General features: G+C 39.1%; 1 long non-coding RNA gene across 2 annotated transcripts in view; it reads left to right on the forward strand.

The window, feature by feature from the left end:
- LOC119544689 overlaps window positions 1-15274 on the forward strand; it is a 102396-nt gene extending 87122 nt beyond the window's left edge. The window contains exons 1-3 of one of the 2 annotated variants that reach the window (XR_005218903.1): window positions 2119-2153; window positions 3983-4057; window positions 15041-15274. This is a non-coding gene — a long non-coding RNA (uncharacterized LOC119544689). Of the gene's footprint in view, window positions 1-2118; window positions 2154-3982; window positions 4058-15040 lie in introns of those variants that run through there. The other variant, XR_005218902.1, reaches the window with a different exon arrangement.
- Window positions 15275-15580: the final 306 nt, after the last annotated feature.

A 15580-nucleotide genomic window follows, 5' to 3' on the forward strand; every position in this document is an offset into this window, starting at 1 on the left:
TTCCCCCATTATTCTTTCTGCCCCTTTTCTCTTCTCTTCTCCTTCTGGGACACCCATGACACATATATTCATTTGCTTCTTGTTGTCATTCAGTTCCCTGAGCCCCTGCTCATATTTTTTCATTCTTTTCCCTATCTGCTCATTGGTGTGTAGGATTTCAGATGTCCTGTTCTCCAGTTCATGAATCCTTTCTTCTGCCTCTTCAAATCTGCTGTTGCATGCCTGCATTGTGTTTTTTATCTGTTCTACTGTGACTTTCATTCCCATAAGTTCTGCCAATTGTTTTTACAAACTTTAGAGTTCTTCCTTATGCTTGCCCAATGTCTTCTTTATCCTTCAACTCTTCTGCCATATCTTCCCTCAACTCACTGATTTGATTTTTGGATTGATTTTTGAATTGACTTAGGAGATTTGTTTGATTAATAATTAGTTGTTTCAATTCCTGTATCTCAGTTGGAGTGCAAATTTGTTCCTTCGACTGGACCATATCTTTGCTCTTCCTAGTCTGATCTGTAATTTTCTGTTGTCTAGGCATCTTGTTTCCTTGATTACTGCAATCAGATTTTCCCAGACCCGATGGGTTCAGGTCTCAGGAGGAGGTTGTATTCAGTGTCAGGTTTCTCTGAGGGTGACCCAGCAGAATGTCAGACTTTCCTGTGAGGCCTCTAGACTCTGTGCTTTTCCTATCCTGCCCAGCAGGTGGTGCCTGTCATCCTGCAGCTCCCCACTGGCATAAAGAGGTGCAGTGTATTTAATTCTCAGTGGACCTCATCTGGACCAGAGACCAAGAGTTTCAGAAGCCAAGCTTACGCTGTCTCTGTTCCCCCCACCCCAAGGCCCTGGGGTCTGAGTTCTCTGAGGGACAGCCACCACTTGAGCTGGGCCCTGCCCCCTTTCTTTTCTTAGGGAAGATTAGCCTTTTAGGGAATTGTCTCCTACACTTGAGTTTTTCCTTTGATTCTCTATCTTTACTCCACCCTTGCGTGAGTCAGTGATGACAACTGAAAATTTCTGAGGCTTTCTCTAATGAGCTACTTATAATGAGAGAGAAAAAAAAGGAAGAGAGCAAGAAGTCCCCTTTTCAGAGCCAGTCCCTAGCCCTCCAGTTCACCAGGCAAGAATTACAGTTGGTTACCCAGTTCTGTGTGTCGCTTTTCTTGGGACACAGCCCTTTTCCAGTATTCAGCACTTAGCAGACTCCAAAAGCCTCTGTTTATATTTATTTATGTATTTTTTTTCCATCAGCCCAGCCTCCTCTCTGCCAGGATAAACCTCTGGGTTCCTTTCCTGCTTGCTCTGGGTTTATCTGTGCTTGTAGCACGTATTCAGGAGTCCAAATTTGTTTATTAAAACCACAGTTGGAGCTTGGTTGAACTACATTCCCTTGCTCCCGGAAGGGACTGCTGCTTCTTTTATAGTGAAGTTTTGTAACTTAGCCTGCCATGCTGGTGGGGGAGGGGCACCAGCTCCACAGTTTGGGGAGCTTTACTTACAGTTACATACTGCGGTCTTGGCCGTTCCACCCATTCCTGACTGGTGTATGATGCTGTCCAATCATGGATGTCCCCCCATCATTTGTTACAGACTATTTTCTAGTTGTTCCTCGCTATTTACTAGTTGCTCTAGGGGACAAAATTCCACACCTCCCTATGCCACCATCTTTTTTTAAAGAAGACTTGTTTTTAATTTAATCCAAAGACTTGTTTTTAATTTAATCTGCATTCCTGAGGGCATGAGCTCATTTGTAAATAGGGCCTTTTGAAGAGGTTATTTTTTAGTCAAAGTATAGCCCAACTGAATCAAGTGAGTCTTAATCTGTATTACTGGAGTTCTTTATGAACAGAAGAAACTTGGATTCAGAGAATCTCAGAAGGCCACAGAGGGAGAAGTCAGAAGTTAGAAGAAACTGAAGAGTGGATCCAAGGAAAGGGAAATCACCATGTGACAGGAGGCAGAGATGCAAGTCAAGGAACCTGAAGGATTGTGACAAGCCAGCAGAACACTGCAGACTTTGGGGAGAAAGCCTGGCCTTGCCCACACCTTGATTTTGGACTTCTAGCCACCAAAACCATGAAACAAGAAGTTCCTGTTGTTTAAGCCAACCTATTGTGTGGTTGCCATAGCTGCCTTGCAAACTAAGAAAGAGCCCTTAGGTAAATTTTTCAAAAGAAGTTTGATTTATTGATTTAAATTTTTGCTGACGATTTAGCCAGCTGCTTAAATTAACCAGGTTCTTCAAAGAGCAAGAGAAGAGTGATCACCTGTGGGTTGGGTGTGTGTAGTATGTGTGTGTGTGTGTGTGTGTGTGTGTGTGTACAGACCTGGGGAGCAGCAGGGAGTACAGCGGGTCCTTCCTGGTGGTTTACTCAGAGTAGCTTTATGTTTTGTCTTGAAATTCATGTGAAACTGCATTTTATTCTGTAATGCATCTTTTTTGGGGGTATATAAAAATGTCTTAAATTACTTACCATTAAGAAAAACTGATGCTTCAGAAAGAGGCTTCATGTTTATGGAGTTCCCACAACACTCTGCTGCATACTCCCAGCGGCACCCTGGTCTGAGTAGCACTAATTTAACCCAAATATTCAGCTCCAGTAGGAAAAAAGAAACCCAAAAACAACAACAAAAAAGCCCTCAACTCTGTGTATGCTTTAGTTCTTTGTAGGAGAAACAATGAATCTTAAAGATTGATCATATCTTTTCTTGTAAGTTTAATAAATAATATCTGTTTACTGGAAGGATGAAAAGTTGGTATATGTAATTAATATGAGGGAAATGCTATAATCAAAGATTTGTAGAAAATACTGTCCTGCTAAATAAATGGGAGGAGGGCTACTTTTGTTTTAAAATCCATAGACTTGAGTTTAAACTCAGTAACATTTTCTCCAGAGGTAATCGAATTCCCCTCCCAGAAAAGAAAAGTGATAAAGAAATTCTACTAATTAATTAAGACTTTTTAATTGTATTAAGTTCTAGGGAAAGGAATTTAACTTAGATTTTAGTTACAGATACATTTTTTGAAAATGTGCTGAATGATCACTTCCTAATGCAAAGGGGACAATGCACCCATACATTGGATAGATCAAGTGGTCAGCATCTTAATCATGTGATTAACCTTAGCATCCTGAAAAGTTGACAGGCTGGCATCATGTACCTCCTGAGATAATGCAATACAAAGTAAGAAGCATTGCCTACCAGTTATTTTGGAATCTCATATTGAACCTGAATCTAATCAAGCCTTTATGCCTAACTTTTGGTTTCCAGGACATACAGGAGCTAGAGGAACAAGTTAAATGACACCACACTGAAATAAGAGGAATCCAGGACATAGAACATTCTGCAATGCAATTGACTTGGTTCTTCAAAAGTCAGTGCATTAAATAAAAGTGTGTATGTTGGGAAGGCAGTTCTAGATGTAGAGAGTCTAAAAGATATATAACAAACACAAAATTTGCATCTTGATTATATACTGGTTTGAAAATAAAAGAGCTTTAAACATCAGTTGGGGAAACTTGAATATTGTCTGGATACGGGAGGAAGGGAGGGAATTGTTGCTAATCTTCTTAGGCTGGCTGATGGTATTGTGGTTATGTAGGGCATTGATCTTAATTTTAGGAGTTGTGTTGAAATATTTAAGTAAGGAAGTATCATGTCATCAGCCACTTTCAAATGATTTAGCAATAAAATCTAAAAAGATTAAAAAATGAAAGATTTGGCAAAAGTGAAAAAAGTATTAAAGATAGTTAAATCTAGGTAATGAATATATAGTTGTACATGGCACAATTTTTTAAAATTTTCTGTACGCTTTAATTTTTCATAAGTAAGAGTTGGTTCATGGTGCAATTTTAAAAATTTTCTGTATGCTTGACTTTTTCATAACTTAGAGTTGGTTAAACTTTTCCATAGCAAAAACAGTGATATATGTGTATGTAGTTATTCAAATGTTCACTAATTGTGATTTGTGTACTCTTTATTTGCAAAGCACTGTGTTATATGTTGGGGAGACAATGGTGAGCGCAAGAAATATGACCTCCACCCGATCTCATGTAATTTTAAGGTGAGAATATTATTAAACAGTGAGACATAACTAAGTTAATAATTATGTATTGAAATATGTGTTATAAAGGAATAAAAGAATAAAGTGCCTTGAGAGAGAGTGATAGGACAGAATTTGGATGAGGGTGGGTTGAGTGGCTGGATGGGCCTTTCTGGAGATGCAGTTTCTTTCTAAGAGGCTCCATCACATCCTCTAGTCCTTAGCGACTCTCTGACCAATGTGCTCCTCTGTCTTCATACCTCCCTTCAGCACTTGCTCAGGCAGCTTAGTAGCTCTCCAGTTTCCATGAATTTAATCTTGGCACCTCAATTAGATGGTAAGCTCCTTGAGGGAAAGTCTTTTGATTTAGTCATCTTGATGATTCCTAAAGCCCCATGTGACATTGGAACTCAATGTTTATGAAATAACTTATATTTATGCACTGTTTATCTTTGAAAGCCCTTTCTTATGTATGGCCTCTGATGTGAAATTAAAAATAACCCTGAGAGAGAAAGACAGTTACTATCCCCATTTTGCAGATGGCTAAAGAGAGGCCTAAAGAGATTAAGCATTTAACCCAAGGCCTGCTAAATTTGTGAGACTAGAAGGACACAAAATCCCTGGCCTGCTAGCTCAAAGCTTTTAAATTGGTGGCAGCTGCTTGATAACATGTCCATGCTACAGCTGAGAGAGTGGCATTTTAACAACATTTTCTCTCTCTGGCACTGTGCTGGGTCTGGATGCTAAGTTGCATGACACTGATGAGCTCATAGATCCACACACATTTAACAACCGTGCTTTCAATGGGCTTGCTTCAGAGGATGTGTAAGCCTTCACCTGAAAAAAAAGTCACCTCACTGTAAATGTGCATGAGGACAGCAAGCCATCAAAAAGCTGAAAGATTTTAATCCCTTGCAGTCAGTAATGAAAGCTTGGAGAGGATTTCTCTTGAGATGTTCTGTTTTTGATGGATTTTCTTTGTTTACAGTGAACTTGGGTCTTAAATATTGCAACCTGTCCTTGCGCCACTTCAATATCTGAGCACAATATCTGGAACAATAACTTGGGTGTTATTTGAAGTACACTGGCTTGAACCTTAGCTCTGTTCACACTTGGTGGAAAACTGAATGAGAAACTATTTACAGTCTGGGGACTCCTCTTTATGGTGGGCTTCTGAATCTCACAGATGAGCGAGGGGGTGTGCTCTACCAAATCCCTGGGTGGGAAGGGCCTATGGAGATGGTTTGGGCAAAGACTTATCAGGATTAAGTTTCTCTTTGATGACTGGACTCTGCTATCCCCTCCTGCCAAGGGTAGGATTAGGACTCCACATCCCAAGGGTAGATTTAACTGCACCACTTCTCTGCTCGTATATCAGAAAACCACAGGAGACTAAAACTCTCCATAGAGGCTTCAATATACTAGGGAGCCAGGATGCTACAGAACCTAGCTCAGGGGTCGGGGCTGGTGCTCTGCCTTCCCAAAGCACGTGTGATCTTGCACAAGCTCCTTTATCTTTGGAGCCTCATTGTGCTCATCTTGGAAATGGGAATAACACCTGCTTCACAGGATTATGGAGAAGATTAAAGGTCACTGATAATGCTCACCAGTGACTTTTACTGAACACAAAGCGTGTGCCAGTGCTGGGCCAATCACTTCACATTCCTCATCTCACTTAAAGATCACGACAATTCCACGCAGAGGGATGCAGTTATGGGTCCAATTTGAAAGATGAGAAAATGACAGGCAGATGAAACTCCTTTCTGGTGGTGACTTAGTGAGTCATTGGCAGCTACTACACACTCAATTAAAGAGTTAGGAGAACCTACCAGCCAGTGGGTACTCAGGAGAGGGTGGTTTCCTCCTCCTTTTTGATGGTCCCCACCCCTTTCCTTCCTTTTTTGTTCCTTTTAGGGTTTTTAAAATGGAATTCCAACCAGAAGTAGCAGAAGGGATGCAAAGTTTCTGCTGCACCTAACAGACCGTCCCTGAGATGGGGGTGGGGTGGGCAATGGGGTGGGGGTGGGGTGAGAGGATGTCTAACACATAGAGAAATATAGTCATTTAGTTCTCTAAGTGTCACTGTTGCTCTGAGTTCCTAAGAAAATATAAGCTGCTGTTGGTATGGGAGCAGGTCTGTTAGCTTGCAGTTGACTTGGGGGTTTTATGTTAAACAAATGATTTTTGATGAGGAAGTTGCAGTTTCCTCTCACAATAGTCGGCCCTGTGCATTGCTTGTCTCATTGTCAAACTGAACTTGCAGGGCTTTGTGAATTCTCATGAAAAGCTTTATTTCCAGGCAGCGAGAAAATTTAAGGTCAGAAGAAGGACACAGTGCCGAGAATGTAAAAGCTCATGGGGTTTGTTGAGTGATGAGAACTTTTCTAGCTCATAGAAAAATAAAAAGCCCTTGCTTGCTGTCAAACTTAGGATCTATTGAGACAAGTGGAAAACAAACATAGGAAAAATTTTTCAAAAGCATTAACACTCAGGCTTCCCATGCTGTGAAAAAAAGCACGATCTCCTGCAGCAGGGGTTAGGAGACCATGAATCCTTCAGCTATGGAAGGAAGAAAGGAGCAAACCTTGCACGTAGAACGAGAAGATTGGACCAGAATGTAAATTTAAGGCACACGGCATCATTATTGTCCTTGTTAAGCCCACTGTACTGAAGAAGTATCTACATAACAAGCAGTAAGCCCCACTCTGGATCTAAACATCCTATATATGGAGTAACAGTTTCCCAAGGGCCTGGCTGTCTAATTGTCTGGAGCGTGGATGAAGAGAGAGAGGATTATGTTACATGCGCCGGCATATTACACTAAGCTGGGTCCTGATTCAGGGCCAATGTTTTTGTTCAGGGATACTTGTTGCCTCAGATCTCTCGCTGGCAGAGATTTTCCCTCTGAGGAAACACAGTGATAACTCCAAAGAGCAGTCCACAGACTATGAGACAACACTGCAGTACTTTTCTGTCCCAGGATGGAGCCTCTGCCAGGCAGAGGAGCACTGGACTGGGAGTCCCACGTGCTGGATTCTAGATCAAGTGCTACCATCCAGCAGGCATGTGACTCAGGGCAAGTCAGTTGCTCTCTCAAAAAACTCCAGTTTCTAATCTATAAAATGAGGGGAAATGAGAGCATCTTCAAATTAAAGCAACCAGAACACCCGTTATGGACGACACATGAATCTGGAGAAAATCTGAATAACAGCCGAGCACTCAAAGACCCATGTCCTCTGCTCTTTCCCACCATCCCTTGAGGGGCATCACCACATCTTTAAGGATTCATGGTCACCAAATCTTTAGGGATTCATGGTTTCCAAAATAGCTTCCCTTGCTAATCCTCCTTGAGATCACGTAGAAATGTCAGGCTTTTTCTAATCATCATTTTTAGATTTGTGTGCTTTTGCCTAAAATTTCAGTAGAAGTATGATCCCTAAAGGCATTTTTAAAAAAGAGGCTAGAAATTTACAAGGGGACATCAGGGTTCTGCAAAATCCAGCCGTTAAAAAAAAATCAGTCCCAATCTATTGTGGGGAAGACTGTATTGATTTTTGTTCAAATTACGCTGTATTGATAAAATGTTAGCGTGTGAGTCAAGGTTGTATATTTTTGGCTAATTAAAGCAATTCACTATGTTGGTCAGTTTCAAAACGGGCAGTGTGTGATGACAGAGACTTATCTGATAAGTATTCCACCCTGACTCAGGGAAGGAAAGGAGCTGTGGGAAAATAACCGACATCAGAGTTTTGTGGAAGGAGTTGTCTATCTGTTCTTGAGTTAAGGCTCTTGCTCACCTAAACTACCAGGTGAAAAAGTAGGAAGCAGGGAGAGGGACCCTTTTAAATGACTGGTTTTTGGTTTAAAGAATGTGTCTAAGTTATGAATGGATTTTATAGAATCATAAAGTATTGAAAGTTTAAAGCTACAAGGAATCGAAATGATTTTTCTCCCAAGAGTGGCATTGCTTTTGAGAGAGGAGCTCTTCCTTTTTTCTTTTAATGGCTGGTCATTGGTAAACAAAGGATTTTGATCTTTTGCCTAGCCTCTTAGGGAATGTCCTTCTCTGCAGGGTGCATGAGGTTCTGGAATGATTATAAAAGACATTCAGAGAAAGAGCGTATTTTAGCATATTGGGGTAGAATGAGGAACCTAAATAATTACCCTAAATTTATCAAGATAATTTCATTAATACTGGTCATTATCAAAAATTGTTTTGAGGTCACTGAAACAGTCTTCAGTTGAACTGCAATTACTTATGTACTTTAGCACTGATATTTTTATTACCTTTTTATTTGAATAACAGAATACAATCAATTAAAACCACATGTCTTAAAAAGGTCATATTTTAGCAATTATTTGAGCATAAAGAGGTGTTACATATAGAATCACTGTCAATTACTAGACATAATTACATATTTTCTAGGGTAATTTCTTGGTGATTAAAGTGTCACTGAAGCATAAGATGCTTTGTTAATGAAACAATTAAAAAAACTCACATGAGTTTATCATATTTTGTTGAAATGTGGTTCAGTGTTTATTATCATAATTTCTGATTGTTATTGCATAACCTTGAATAGTATTAATGCACAAATTGTGAGTATAAGCCAAATAATAGCTCACTGAGTTAAAAATACAGCACTTGAGGTGGTGAAATAGCAATCAAAATTATGATAATAAACATTAAACCATGTTTCAACAAAAAGAGAACAAAAACACTCAAAATATTTTTTCTCTTGAATTTGAAAGAATTCATGACACCAATTACAAAAGAACTACTGAAGAGAAAAAGAAAACAAATACTGCACTATTTGTTTCCAAACATTCCATACTGAACAGAAAAACATACAAAACAGTAAGCAGAATTTTTATGAATAAAGGGGATTTCCAGGATGGGCTTTTTGGAGTCAATTTTTCACATCAGGGGTGCTATAGAAAAAACAACACACTATCTTCTGTTCAAAACTAATAATATTTCCCCCCTCCCCTTTGCTAGGCAAGGGCTTTCAGTTGTTACTTTAGAAGGAGGAAATGGGTTTAAATTGATTCATGGTTTCATTTCCCAACCTCTTTGTGACCAGTGAGGATGGGGAAGGAGAAGGTCAATGTGCCCTTCTTTTCTCCAGATTTACAGATGTTTCCTGGGATGAAAAGGAAAAACTCTAGAGATCTCTTGGAACAGAAAAGTTCATCCCATTAAACTGTATTCATGTTGGGATATCCAAGGAGTCCGAACCTAAGGAGATAGGTTATAAGATACGTACATGTCAAAGATGGACAAAAATTAGGAGCTGGTGCAATGGTGTGCCTGAGCTGGCTCTTACCAGCTTGTGAGAGATGATTTTCTGCATCTCTTTCCAGCTCTACTTTCAGTGACCTCATGTTGGAAGCTTCAAATTGGCAGCAGGAGTACTTATACCATGGAAATTGGCAAATATTACAAATCAGGGAATTTTGTTCAGAGAGCCAGTTTTCCAGCACACTACTGGTGGGAAGAACAGTGGATCATGGATTTGAAAGCCACAACATTCAGTACAGTGACTTCTATAGGAGTCACTTAGATCATGTCAAGTAGAGACAAGGATTTATATTTATTGTCCTTGTTAAAAATGATCCCTTGTCTGATCTATAAGCCTGAATAAATGGGGAGAATCTGGTCCAGTGCTTTTGACTTGACTTTTTACTATTCACATTAAACTTTCAATAATCATATGGATTTAGTACCCCCTCCACATACATGCTCCCATTAATCTTTTCTTCCAGAAACCCAATTGAAATAGATGGTCTGCTAAGGCACTTTTGTAGGAGAGGCCCTGTGCTCATTATAACTTGGCATTTCTGTTGTAATGAGCTCTGGCAGTCCTTTGCTTTTCCAAGGAGTCATCACCACCATGAAATCTTATAGACTCTGTGATACCTAAAACATCCCACAACCTGAACTCCTTGCCTCTTTCCCTTCCCACCCCCAATACTCCACCACACTCGTGCCTTGCTCTGATCAGACACCCCTCACACTGTTTTGTGCATCTGGGTGTGTGCTTGTGTAAGTGTCTTTGCCAAGAATGCTCCTTCTTCTTCAACATCTCTCTTGTCCTTCAAGACTCAATTGATGTCCCCATTCTCAGAGAAACCTTTCCCCAGAGTAGCCCATCCCACTGATTTACATGTCATACTGCCAAGCACAGGGCCCTTTACTTAGTGGACATTTGTTAAATATTTTTCAACGATTTGGAATGGTAGTCCGAAGTGTACACCTCCTTCTATGGCCAAGCATTCCTATTAAACTTGGTGCAAGTCTGGGGATTCAAGGTTTCCATAAATGAAAGTATGAGGGGAAAGTAAAGGAGAAAGGACATCTATTGAGGAGCAGATTGTGCTTGAAGTTCTTGGAACTCATTAATTTGGGATTAATATTTATGCCTAGGTGAGTTTAAATTTTAATGTTCTGCTATGGAGAGTATGGGTCTAAGATCATCAACAAACTCTGGTTTATAGTCAAGAATTGAGTTGTGGAAGGCCAAATTTGTTTTTAGTCGAGTTGTTGAGTTTGAAAATTTAATTGGCTCAGCTGGGAGAAAGAGTTAAGAGCATTTTAGTGGATGTGCAATCCTAGTTCCTTCTTTTCCCCCTTCCTGTGTTTTTTTTTAAATCTTCAAACAACCACATTATAATTTATTCATAAACATTTACATTTTCAAAGTGGGATATTTAAATCAAGTTTTCTATGAGATGTCATTGTCCTAAAATTTGCTTTTGGGTTAAATTATTTTTTCTTTAGAAGTTACCTGATTTTTATTGTCACTGTAGCTTTAAATTTATCTTTTAAAAGAAAATGATCTAACTCTGGTCAGAGGATTTTAGAGAGATTTACTTAGAGTTTTGAAGTGGTGAGACCCACATCGGAACATCCAAATCACTTCCTTCTCATCTCCTTGTGTTGTCAAGCCTTTCTGAAAGCCGATTTGTGTCCCTGGATAAAGGTCTTGTTTTCATTTTGCTGGGGGACAGCATTGTTTTAAACATTTCTGTCTTCTGGCTTTCCTCAAGTGTGTTTCTCTTGGCAGGAATCCTAACTTGCTTGGATTCACTTTGGTGTGGGGGTGACCTCGGTTTTCCTTCAGCCAATATTGTGCATGTCCATGCCAGTTTGGAGAGCCACACTCTCTCTCCTGACTGAAGATCATAAAACGGAAAAGACAAGTGCTCAAGGCACTTTCCTGAGATGATGATTTAAATTATCATGCTCTCCTGGGGTCCTTGAGAAATAGGCCACTCTCTGATCATTTTTGAGCACTTGCCAGCATGCCTGAAATATGAGGAGAGGGAGAAGCTGTGTCTGCTTTTCTAATTAGTTTTTTCCTCCAGTAAGTCATACTCCTTTCCTTTTAAGTGACAGAAAACATTAGAGTTCTTAAGAGATGTCTATTTTCCGCTGGGGTTTACATCATTGTTTTATCTAATTATTCCACAATTACGAATAATAATTAAACCAAATGGTGATGCAAACTGGAGCAGTAACAATATATCTTTTTTGAAGAGCTCCCCAAAGGAGTCATGGAACACCAGGACTGAAAAGTCTTTGTTTAGTCTCAACAGTGTTCAAGGATGGACAAGAAACGAGTTTTGGTTTTCAAACCATGCCTGATGCCCCTTGACTGTGACTTTTGAAAGAAGATTGAAGAGTTCAGTCTTCAACTGTTTTTGATACCTTGATACTGTTTTAGTAATTGCAATAAACAAGCATTGCTACAGAAGTTGACCCTTGTTGACTAGGTCACTTCTAATGGAAAATATCTAAGGATATCACACAGGAGATCTGAATGTAGAGTAGCCATATATCTGAGTTTGCAGGGACAGTTCTATGGTTTATGCCACCTGTCTTGGTATCATTGTTGATAGTGCCCCTTTTAACTGTCAAAAGTGTCCTAGCTCAAACTCTTTTATAACTTTCTAGGTGGACAAACAAAGGGAGATTAGGCTTAGACACTATTGATTCTTACAGCTTTAATAAATAACTAATTGTAACATTCCAAGTCTTAAGTCAAGTTGCCCAAATAGCATTTCTCAAACTCACTCATCTAACTGATGATCAAATAAGAAACTAATGAAAATATACCACTTCTTATCATAGACCTAAATTTGAAATCTAAACCTGTAAAGTTTCTAGAAGAAAATATAAGGGAATATCTTTAAAACCATAAAAATTAAAAACATTATGTTCTTCAAAGACATCATTAAGAAAGTGAAAATCAACAGACAGGGAGAATATATATATATCTCATAAAGACTCATTCAGAATATAAGAAGAACCGTTAAAAATAACTGGTAAAAAGACAAACCAATTTTTAAAAATTGGTTAAAAAAAAAACTTGAGAAAACACTCTAAAAAAGAAGACATTAGAATGACTTTTATGCACAAGAAAAGGTATGTAACATCAGGGAAATGCAAATTAAAACCACAATGAGATATTTTGAACCATTAAAATTATTAAAATTAAAAATACTGACAACACCAAGAGCTGGTGGGGATATGAACAATAGGAATTCTCATACTTCTCTGGTGGGAATATAAAATGGTACAACCACTTTGGGGAACTGGTGGGCAGTTTCTTATGAATTTTAAACATGTTCTTACCCTATAACCTAGCATTTCCACTCCTATATATTTATCCAGGAGAAATGAAAACATATGACCACCAAGGGACTTGAGCATGCTTGTGGACAACAGCTTTATTCATAATAACTCCAAACTGGAAACAGCTCAAATGGCCATCAACATGTGAATGAATAAACAAATTGTGGTTTATTCATACAATGGAACTCTATACAGCATTGAAAACAATTAACTTCAATTATACTCAACAACATGAAAGAGTATCAGAGATATTATGCTGAGAGAAAGAAGCCAGACACAAAAACAAACAAGCAAACAAACAAAAACAGCATATAGTGTGTGATTCTATTTATAAGAAGCTCTAGAATAGGCACAACTAATCTTTGCTGATAGAAATCAGATCAATGATTGCCTAGGGCAAATGTATGCACATGTAAGGGGAAAGGAATAGACTGGAAAGAGGAATGAAGGAACTTTCTGGGAAAATGTACTTACAAGTAAGGAGCTACCTCTCATCAGAGGACAGATAACCCTTCAGGTCATTTCAGCAATTCCAACAATCAGGTTTTTGTTGTCTTTTGTTTGCCCAGTGGTTGTTCTCCTCATGTATTCTTAGTAGGAGAAAGACACTGGAGACAGTCAACCAAGGTTATCCTAAATTTCTTTGCACTAACTAGTTTTGGCAAATCTTCTATACCAAGCTTTGAGTTTTCATTATGATGTGGTCCTCACCAAATATCGCTGAAACAAAACCCCTCATTTTTTTCAATTACATTAGAGTCACGCCAGAACCACTGAATGTGTATTTTTGGATCAGCTGATGCTGAGCTTTCCTACCTCATAAAAGTCCTACCCGCCCATTTCTGCATTTCCCACCCATAGCAGCTGTTTTTATTCCTTTATTTACTTTAAATTTCATTTTCTGATGCAGTTAGAAGAGACTGTCAGCAAGGGAGAGCAGAAGAGAAAGTTTATTTTTTTTTCCCAGCAGGGAAAAGCTGGAGGAGAAAGGGGACTTCTGGCAGGGGGCTTATTGAATTTATTTGCTTTATTTTTGTCTAAAAGTCCTTCCCTCTGAGAGGAAAATATTCTTTTTTTCTCTCTAACTGCAAAGCCCAAAGTAGGATAATTTAAATTTTTGATTTAATTTTTTTGATGTGGAACTGCCTAAAGGAAACAGTGATGTTGCCTGTGAATTTTCTTCTCTTTCAATTGGGAGAGAGGTTGGAATTCCAACAGGTGATAGATCGTTTACAAATTTATTGATTTATCGTTGGGGAGGTAACTGATTTTTAATTGATACATAGTCCAGGAGACAGGATAAGCACTCATGAGAGGAGCACAAAGAACATACATTTAGGACCAGGCCGTGGAAGGCAGGAGAATCTGAAACCAATAAAGGCCCCACAAGCAGCGTGAGGATGTTTCATGAGACTATGAGAAAAAACCCTGCCTCAGTTATTGCCCTTGCTGGCCCTCTATGGGACTTTAATTACCCTACACTAGAAATATTTCCTGATCTGGGTATGAGTTATGCAAAAAACAAACAAAACCAAAAATGAAACCATAAAAGCAAAAGCAAACAAACAGAAAAAACAAGCAAGGGAACCAAACAGACTTCCATGGTCAAAAAAGTGTGGGAAAACTGGAATAAATAAAGAAAGAAAATAGAAGTTTTTTTTTGTAAGATTTTCTGAGAACTTTAATGGACTCATGTACATTATGTAACCAGGTAAGTAGGCCCAAGATTAGCTAGACAAGGGATCTTACCCGTTCAACTCCCACCAACATCTATAGGGCCTGTCCTCAATGAAACTTTATTGGAGAAATGCTGTACCAAAGCACTGAAAAATTCTGGTTAAAATGCATGTCTAATGGGAAGTGATAATACCAACCTCAGTTCAAATTAGCTTATCCAACTAATGTCAAGGGCCTTGTAAAAGTCCAGTGGGAGAGTCTGGACTGAAATAAAATATGATGGGGCCAGAGGATCTCAAGGACACCAAAGAGGAGGCCTGGAAGAGATTTGATAAAAGAGAGAACATTTCTGAATTTTAAATATTTACCCTATCAACTTCAATCCACGTAGCAAATATCAGCCTAAAAATAAATTGAGACGAGATGTTCAATCCATCGACTTAAACAAAAGAATAATCACACCCATCATATTCTAACCTTTCTATATTTAAAGCTTAGGGTCAAATAAATGATTGTCAGCAGTAAGTGGAGATGTTAAAAGTTTCCCCAGCATATAAATGTCTCTCTTGGTATGTGAGGAACTGACACAGAAACTCAATATGCAGGTGGTTTACAGTGACACTATTTGTGGCACCAAACTCAATTCCTTTTCTTTCTGGGTGCGTAGTAATATTTCCCGATCTCTCCTCCAGCAGGTAGAGTCACATGAAGTGATCTGGCCATGCAATGTGGGCAGACGTGATGAACCCCACTTCCGGTCCTGGCCAACACAGAAAGTCCTGCAGGATCCTGCATTTTCTCAACCCTCTCATCTACGTGTTGAATGCCACCAAGGATACAAGATGCTGGAGCCACATGACTGAAGCTGCCTGGTTTCCCGAGTTACTACTTGGAGGAGAGTCACACAAACGTTCATACTGGTCTTTATGTAGGTGAGAAATACATTTCTCTTTTGTTAAGCCACTGAGAGTTTGCTTTTTGGCGAGTGCAGTTAGCATTTATTATCTTGCCCAACACAAATTCAGAGAATAAGAGCGGATTTAGCTGTGGAAGCTAAATCTAGTGTAAGTTTCTCTTAGTAACTCATTCTTTTCATATTGATAGCAACAGGATGCGCCTTGTCTTGCTCCTGCCTCGTCCCATAAAAATCTGTCTTTAAATCGGATTATGTAAGATTAGCTCTGAAGTGTTCCAGCTTTCTAATATCTCCCCTTGGTATCCTCTTCTTCTCT

Source organism: Choloepus didactylus, chromosome 9, assembly GCF_015220235.1.
Source record: "Choloepus didactylus isolate mChoDid1 chromosome 9, mChoDid1.pri, whole genome shotgun sequence".
Taxonomy (NCBI): Eukaryota; Metazoa; Chordata; class Mammalia; order Pilosa; family Megalonychidae; genus Choloepus; species Choloepus didactylus.